This window comes from Papio anubis, chromosome 16, assembly GCF_008728515.1.
Source record: "Papio anubis isolate 15944 chromosome 16, Panubis1.0, whole genome shotgun sequence".
Classification (NCBI taxonomy): domain Eukaryota; kingdom Metazoa; phylum Chordata; class Mammalia; order Primates; family Cercopithecidae; genus Papio; species Papio anubis.
In genome coordinates, this window is record NC_044991.1 from 65,353,348 (window position 1) to 65,362,800 (window position 9,453).

A 9,453-nucleotide genomic window follows, 5' to 3' on the forward strand; every position below is an offset into this window, starting at 1 on the left:
ACATACAGTACATACATAAAAACATACAGAAGAAGGTTTGGAAAAATCCACTCCAAATTGCTGGCAGTGGTGGAAGGAGATATGGGAGGCTATGACTAGGGGACAGGCACTGGTAAGTTTTGAAATTTGAGAAAGCTGTTTTTATATAACTTGGAATAGGTGTTGCATTTAACAAGGAGTGCGATGGAAGATGAGGCTCAAATGCTAGAACCGGCAGTGAGTCCGTGAGGCAGGGGCCGCAGCTCCAGGCTCCAGCTTGCCCTCCTCTTATTGGCTGTGGCCTCTCCTTCTTCAAAAAAGACTCAACACGACCGACACACCATCCTGCTGGGCTCAAAGGATGAGATCAGAAGAAATGGGAGATAAGGAAAATAAGTCGATTCTATTATTGTTATTATGAAGTGGCTCCAGTTCCTAGCAATCCAGACACCCGAGGGAATGGGGAGTTTTAGGGTTTTTTGGAGAACAGAGTTCTGGCCATCTCTGGCAGCAAGATTTGCTTTTCTCATAGGATCAAAACTGACCACCGGATTATCCCTTCCTTGGCACACGATCCTAACAAAGACGGTCATCTGATATGACAACTCCAAAAGATGAGGAGACGTTAGGGCTCAGGAAACACTAGAGGTGGGAGGTGCTGGGAGGGTCAGAAAAACTGCACAAGCAGGACCGGAGCTCTGACATTGACAACAGATGGGGCCATTTGGTGTTGGGATAAACAGTCCTGCTCTTTCTGTGCAGCTTCACAGGGCAATTGTCAGTGATTGCCATGGTGACCTAGAGCCATCCTACGAGTAGAGAGACTTTGTGACCTGCACATTAGCCCCACAAGACACTTTTCACTCCCTTCTAGGTTCTTCTAGCAGCAGCAAGGTTCAACTACGACGACACGGGCCTGGGTTCAAATCCAGCTCTGCCATGGACTGTCCTGTGTGATCTTGAGTGAGTCACAGCATGTCTCCAAGCCTCAGTTTTCTCCTCTGTGAAATGGGGGTGATAAAAACAGTGTCTACGTTACAGGATTTTCGTGAAGGTTGTCACCATTCTTGGTAGACAGTAAGCACTCAAATAAAGGTAGTTGATTACTCAGCAATAAAAAGGAAAGATGCATTGACACATGCTACAACGAGAATGAACTTCCAAACCATCATGCTAAGTGAACAGAGGCAGTCACAAAAGACCACATATCATCTGATTCCATTTATACAAAACACCCAGAATAGGCAAATTCATAGATATAGAGGGTACAGCAGGGGTTGTCAGGAGCCAAGGGAAGGGAGAAAGGAAGAGGGAGGAATGAGGAGTGACTGCTAATGGATACAGGGTTTCTTTTTGGGAGTAAATAAAACATTCTAAAATTGGATGGTGGTGTTTGCACAAAACCATAAATAGACTAAAAGCCATTGAATTGTACACTTAAATGCATGACTTTTATGGTATGTGAAATATCTCTTGATAACGTGGTTTTCAAAAATGTTTGAACGATTTAAAATAAAAAAGCCAAGAATAAAGCTCTGAAAGTCTTTGCAAATATTGTCTCATTCTCAAATTTAAAAAAAATCTAACAGAAACTGCACATGTATGTGCCCAAGCAGATGTGTCGAGGAAGGGTCTTTACAGCATTGTCTGTTATGGCAAAAACCCATCACAACCTAAGTGCCCAGTAGATGGGGATGGATGAAGAAGCCATGCCTGGGAATATTACTCAGCAGTTGAAAAAAAGAAGAGACAGTCTCCTGTGTGTGGACATGAAAAGAATTCCAAGTCATAAGGTAGAGCAAAGAAAGCACGTTGCAGGACATTCCATGAAGTACGATTCCACCAGGCTGTTCAATTTCTATGGGAACAGGTAAGTAAATATACGCACAGTACGTAAATGTAAATATACAGAAGGTTTGGAAAAATCCACTCCAAATTGCTGGCAGGGTGGGAGGGGATGTTGGGGGCCATAACCGGGGTAAATATGGTGGTAATGAAAGGTGATTTCAATATTCCCTGGAAGGTGAGACAAGTCTTCTGTGAATAAATAATGTTATATATCACTTAGGTAATTAAAGGTTAATTTTACAAACAAAAGAATAACCTGTTTTACATTTAGAATTGCGCTGTCATTAAAAAAGGAAATACTCCAAAATAAAGAAATTCTGGCAAAGTAGATAGAAAAAAGTATAGTCGAAGATAAAAGAGAAAGTAAATGTGCCCCCCAATCCACAATCAACCCCTAAAATGCTTTTGTTAATATTGGCACAGTCTTGCAGAACCAAACCCATAAATAAGCACATGAATAAATAAGAAATTCAAGATGAGAACTGAATGACATCTAAGAAACGTAATTTTGAGGGCTACACCGAGTTTCTGTTTACTTCACAAACTGTTTATGTCTCAAAGTGCTCCTGCAGCATCACACTGGAAAGTGCTTGAAAATCTTCTATTCTGTGATTTTGTGTCAATGAAGGTTCAGAGAGGTGCAGTGTATTGCCCAAGGTCACACAGCTCAGAAAGGGTGAAGCAGGGGCGCCCAGAAGTGCTTGCTGGAATAGCATGCAAAGGGAATTAAGCCTGCGTCGTAGATGCCTGGCCAGGCTCCCATGGCCATGTGGGGCTGCTGGAGACATGGAGGGATGAAGCACCCGCATATACAGCATTCCCCTACATCCCTCCCACGAGGCTGAGTCATTGCCTGTGTCTGTCTGGCACACCCAGTTCAGTCAATAAGAGTCAAACACACTTTCATTCATGGAAATGAATGACCCTTTGGGGGCGGTGGCGGAGCTCGTTTGACTAAATTGAACACATGTTTGGCTAAACTGACCACTTGTTTCTCCTGCCTGTTTGATGAGCCGCTTGAGTGACGTCTGCCTCAACTGAATGCTGTAGGTCTGAAGGAACATTCAACTTGACCCAGTTAGTTTAAATCCCGATCTTTGCATCTGCGGAGGTGCTTGCAGTCACCTCGCGCCAGCATCACAGGAGACGGGAGGTTTGGCCTCAGTCCTGGAAGGGCAGGGCTCGGTCTCCAGAATAATAAACCCCACACGCACGTACAGGCATCTCCAGTTGGTGGTGTCCTCTCTGTAGGCATAACGAGTCCTTTGTTTTGCCTCTGGCTGACTGCTCTTTTCCATAGTCTTGTTGATACTGCCAAACTGTCAATCAAGAGGCCCCACCCCACTCTAGTTAAGGGCAGGTCTGGGACCTAAAGTCAGCCAATCAGACGCTCTTCTGGGACTTTGACTCTTACAACTCTGACACAAGTTCTAAATAATGGTTGAAATTTGCTGGTTCATGTCTAGAACTACGTCAGCTCTCATCTTTTCTAAAGTTGGGCTTTTTAGCTGTTTACTTGATTTTTTTAAAGTCATATTTATGGAGTTAAAATTTACATACAATACAATTCACCTGTGTTGTATTACATACAGTGCAATTCACCCATAATACAGTTCCGTGAATCGACAAATATAGTCGTGTTACTACACCACAATCATGATATGGAACATTTCCGTCACTCCCCCAATTCCCCTTATGCTCTTTTGCAGGCAGTACTCTCCCCCTACCTTCCTTCCCTGGCAACTACTGATCTGGTTACTGCGCCTATGGTTTTGCCTTTCCAGAATGTCGTAGGCATGGAATCACGCAGCACACAGCCTTTTGTGTCTGGCTTCCTTCACTTGCCGTAATGCATTTGATTCATCCCTGTTGTTGCAGATATCAGCGGTTCATTCCTTTTTATTACTGAGTACTATTCCGTCAAATGAATATACCACAATTTACTTGTACGTTAACCAGTTGAAGGACCCTGGGGTTGTTCTGGGAGATTATGAATGGAGCTGCCATACACGTAGAGGTACAGCTCCTTGTGTGGACAGACTCTTCACTTCTCTTGGGCAAATACCTGTAAGCCATCCCCACATCCTTCCAGTTAATTTTTTGGATGTGGTTAAGCTGCCCTGAGCCTCTTTTCATTCATGCAGCCCAGCAGCTGAATGGGACAGGGACAGCTCCCTCGCCTAATTCTCCCAGTGACTCTGTGGGGTTTATGGATTATTGACCTCATTTTACCAAGGAAACAGCGGCTTCGAGAGCCTAAATAACCTGCCCCAGACCACACATCAGGTACTCAAATCTAAATCAAAGTCACAAAGGAAGCCACAGCCCCCTTTCTAATTTCCCAGTCACCTTGGTGGGAGGGAACTTTCACAAGGAAGGTTCTAGTGAGTGTTTATTGACTGATGAGTTATCGAATAAATGCCTCACTCCCTTTCTCTGGGCCTCAGTTTCCCATGTGTGAAATGACAAGTAGGGACCAAGTAATGAATTTCTGTGCCCCTAGCGTCCGTGATGTTCACATGCGGTGGCTGTGAAAGTGGAGACATCAGGCCCTTCTTTCCGGATGAAAAATTCCAGGGAAATGAAGCTGGTGGGGGAAGGGGAGCCCAGCACTCACTCCGCCATCAGTCCCCACAGGCGGCCTCCTGAGCTTGCGCCCAGAGCTGGTTGACCCCTAGAAGAGCAATTTGTACTTCCTGCCTTTCTGGCCTAAAAAAAAAAAAAAAAAGAAAAAAGCCCCTGTCACCTTGGATTCACATCACCCCCCTTTGCTAAGAATCTTCTAAGGGGTGCAGCCCCCTCTCTTCACCAATATTTTCAGAATGTCCAGTTTTCTAAACAAGACTGGACAGGCTGGTTTCTTTTTTAAACTTTTTAAAATAAAATAAATCACCCTGTGCACTATCCTGGAAGCTCCGATTAGATTAACCCTTTGGTTTCCTAAGCGGCAGCCCCTGTGGGCACAGAGAGGTAGGCAGAGGGAAGCGACGGGGGCCTCACCTATAAGCCAGACTCACCTGCTTCACAGGTCACCTCCCTTCCCAGTGCTCACAGGACAGTACCCAGGCCCATGAGGAAGCTCAGAGGCACAGCGACTGGGGCTTCAAGGCCCAACAGCTCCTAGCTGTACAACCTACTGCAAATGTCATGTCTCTGACCTCAGTTTCCACACCCTGATAATGGGGGTAATGAGGGGACCAAGCTCACAGAGTAGATAAGAATAAATGAGTTATTGCATGGTTTAGTGTTTGGCGCAGGGAAAAGCTGCAGATGTTGACTGTTTTTATTACTCTTATAATTACTTCCAAGGGCTTCAAAGACCTTGATTCCATCTGTGCCCCTGCAAGTCAGCTCTGAGGGTAGGTGAGAGAGGATGGTCATTGTTCACCTCCTGTGTGCCAGGCTCTGTGTAAAGAAGCTTTATACATGTGATTACCCCCCCCCCCCCAGCTTTTTTTTTTTTTTTTGAGATGGAGTCTTTTGCTCTATCGCCCAGGCTGGAGTGCAGTGGCATGATCTCAGTTCACTGCAACCTCCATCTCCTGGGTTCAAGCGATTCTCCTGCCTCAGCCTCCTGAGTAGCTGAGACTACAGGCATGTGCCACCATGCCTGGCTAATTTTGTATTTTTCATAGAGATGGGGTTTCACCATGTTGGCCAGGCTGGGCTCGAACTCCTGACCTCAGGTGATCTGCCCGCCTTGGCCTCCCAAAGTGCTGGGATTACAGGTGTGAGCCACCGTGCCTGGCCGTGATTGCCTTTTGATTGTTTGTTTGTTCTCAGCCCCATCTGGACGACAAGGACCATAAGTTAATCCTTCTCTCAGGTAGTTCTATGTCTAGAAGACGAATGGCTCCATCACCCAATTTCCAGATGTAAAGAGTAGGGGCCAGAGGCTGGGCATGGTGGCTCATACTTGTAATCCCAGCACTTTGGGAAGCCGAGGCAGGTGGATAACGAGGTCAGGAGATCGAGACCATCCTAACACGGTGAACCCTGTCTCTACTAAAAACACAAAAAATTAGGCGAGTGTGGTGGCAGGCGCCTGTAGTCCCAGCTACTCAGGAGGCTGAAGCAGGAGAATGGTGTGAACCCGGGAGGCAGAGCTTGCAGTGAGCCAAGATCACACCACTGCACTCCAGTCTGGGCAACAGAGCAAGACTCCGTCTCAAAAAAAAAAAAAAAAGTAGGGGTCAGAGAAAGCAAGGAGCATGCCTCTGGTCACTGGAGCTGGGGTGGGCCCTGTGGTCTGTCTGGGTGGATTCACACTTGGTCTGATTCCTTCCCTGTGGGTCCTGGCCCCATGCTCTGGCACAGACTATAGATGCAGAAAGTGAGGCACTTGCCCAGGACCAGATCTGCCCAGGTCCGAAACCTGTGCTTTTTGCAAAATACCAGCATTAGCTAAGGAGGGAGTAAGGACGAGAAGAGCAGCAGAAGGAGGTGGGTGGTACTGTTGTCCAGGTGAGAGAGGATGAAGGCTGGGCTGGGAGGTGGGAGGACCCTGCTCACACCCTGTTTGTGCATAGTGTTTCTCGTGCTTTTTTTTATCCTTCACAGCTTAACTCCAGGATCACGTCTTGATGACAACCATCTCATCAACGGCCGCTTGGCCATCATTTGCCAAGGGCTTACTGAGTACAGGGGCCCTAAAATTTACATGCATCATCTTCAGTCTACTCACCATCCCTGACTTTAAATGCCATCTATGTGCTGAAGGCTCCCACATTTGCATCTTCAGCCCTGTCCTTACTCTTAAATCCCAGGTCCAGGTTTCTAATCACCTCCTCAAAACTCCTGATGTGCCCCACCCCCTATTCACTCTCCCGCAATATCCCCATCTTAGTGGACACAAACGCCACCATTCCCTAGGCTCAGTCCCCAGGGTCGGCTTTGACTCCTCTGTCTCAGATCCCACCCCAATTTTTCAGGAAATCCTGGTTGCCCTGCCTTTAAAATATCTCTAGAATCTGGCCACTTCTCACGACCTCTGCCTCTGCCACCGCCACCATCATTCTGGTGCAAACCACCAGTTTCTTTCACCTGGACTAGGTCTCCCTGTTTTTCCCCTTGATCCCCACTTCCAATCTATATTCCGCACAACAGCCAAAGGGATCTCTTTAAAACTTAAGTCAGCTCCTGCCACTCCTCTGCTCAAAACCTGCAGTGACTGCCCGCTTCACTCTGATTAAAGCCAAAGTTCTCCTCAGGTCCCCAAGACCTCCACCATCTGCTCCTATTGTTCTCAGACTTTCTCTCTGGCCACTCCCTGCTCACTTGGCCCCGGCACGCTGGCCTCCCTGCCATTCCTTCAGCTTGCCAGGCGTGTCCTCTGTTTAGAACTTTTGCACTGGTCGTTCCCTCGGCCTGGCGTGCTCTTCTTTGTCTTGGTAGCCTGGGTGTAGTGTGGCGCCTGAGCCGTCTGTGCTGCATCCACACAGCGGGCTTGGGAGAGTGTGGAGGGAACTTGATGATGAAGGGACAGAGATTTGGCCCACACACATTAGATGCTGTGTGACCCTGGAGATTGCTTAACTGTGTCTCAATTTCCTCTTTAGCCAAACGGGCTCTAAGTGAGCTGATGACGTTACTGGGGTCCTTGACTCATTGTAGCTTGTGGGGAAAAAGCGGTCATGCCCTCAGAAACTGTCTGGTCTACCTGCTGTTGTAGAGCTGGGAACACTGAGGCCAGAGAGGAGACGGAACGCTCAGGGCAGTGGACAAAGCAGATGACAAGGTGCTCACTATGCAAATAGTAATTCCTGGCCTGGCATGGGCTAACCCCTGTAACCCCAACACTTCGGGAGGCCACGGTGGGAGGATCATTTGAGCCCAAGAGTTCAAAACCAGCTTGGGCAACATAGTGAGACTTCGTCTTTACAAAAATAAAAATAAAATATTAGCCAGGCATGGTGGCACATGCCTGTAGACCTAGCTACTTGAGGGAGGCTGAGGTAGGAGGATTGCTTGAGCCTAGGAAGCTGAGACTGCAGTGAGCCATGATCATGCCATTGCATACCAGTGTGGGCAACAGAGTGAGACCCTGTCTCAAAACAGTAACAACAACAACAAAAAAACAAGAACAACAATTAATTTTCACAACCAGTGTTCAGGGTCGTGGTGGAAGAAGGCTTGGGACCTGAGAGACCCCCAGATGAAAAAGGGATTCTCTCTGTGTGACAGATCAGGGCAGCCTCCATGGAGAAGGTGACACAACATGGGTTTTGCAGTATGAATATGAGTTTTGCAGATAAGGTAAAGAGGAGTGTTTCACATTGACAGATTTTGGATGTTGTCTGTTCTAAATCTCATGTTGAATTGTAATCCCCAGTGTTGGAGGTGGGGTCTGGTGGGAGGTGATTGGATCATGAAAAGTGGATTTCTCTGCAGCCATAAAAAAGAATGAGTTCATGTCCTTTGCAGGGACATGGATGAAACTGGAAACCCTCATCCTCAGCAAACACCACATGTTCTCACTCATAAGTGGGAGTTGAACAATGAGAACACATGGACACAGGGAGGGGAACATCACACCCTGGGGCCTGTTGAGGGGTGGGGAGAAAGGGAAGGAAGAGCATTAGGACAAATACCTAATGCATGCGGGGCTTAAAACCTAGGAAATGGGTTGATAGGTGCAGCAAACCACCATGACACATGTATACCTATGTAACAAACCTGCACGTTCAGCACATGTATCCCAGAACTTAAAGTAAAATTTTTTTAAAAAGTGGATTTCTCATGAATGATTTAGCATCATACCCTTGGCACTATCCTCGTGATAGTGAGTGAGTTCTAATGAGATCTGGCTGTTTAAAGGTGTGTGGCATCTTCCCCCTCTCTCTCTTGCACCTGCTCCTACTATGTGATATACCTGCTCCCACTTCGCCTTCACCTTCTATCATGAGTAGAATCTCCCTGAGGCCTCCCTAGAAGCCAAGCAGATGTCAGTACCATGCTTGTATGGCCTACAGAACCCTGAGCCAATTCAACCTCTTTCCTTTATAAATTACCCAGCTTCAGACATTCCTTTACAGCAACGTAAGAACAGCCTAACAGACATGCAAAGAGACTTGTCTGTGCACACAGGGGTAAAGTTACAGAAGTGAGTAATAGTGTGTAGAATTCACAGGAAGAAGGAGTCAAACAATATGGCTGGGGTTTGGGGGTACTTGGAAGGAATGTCAAGACTGGAGAGGTTAGTGGGGCTTGGACAACAAAGGTCTTTGTCTACCAGGCTCAGTTTAAGACACAGGGAGCCATGGGAAAGTTTAAAGCAGGGAAGTGGCATAGTCAAGGCTGCATTCTGGGAAAATAGTGCTGGAATTGTTCATCATAGAATTTTAGATTTTTTTTTTCTTTTTTATTTTTTTTAGAGGCAGAGTCTTGCTCTGTTGCCCAGGCTAGAGTGCAATGGTGCAATCTTGGCTCACTGCAACCTCTGCCTCCTGGGTTGGGGTCATTCTCCTGCCTCAGCCTCCTGAGTAGCTGGGATTACAGGCCTGCGCCACCACGCCCGGCTAATTTTTTTTTGTATTTTTGGTAGAGACGGGGTTTCACCATATTTGCCAGGCTGGTCTTGAATTCCTGACCTCATGTGATCCTCCCACCTTGAACTCCCAAAGTGTT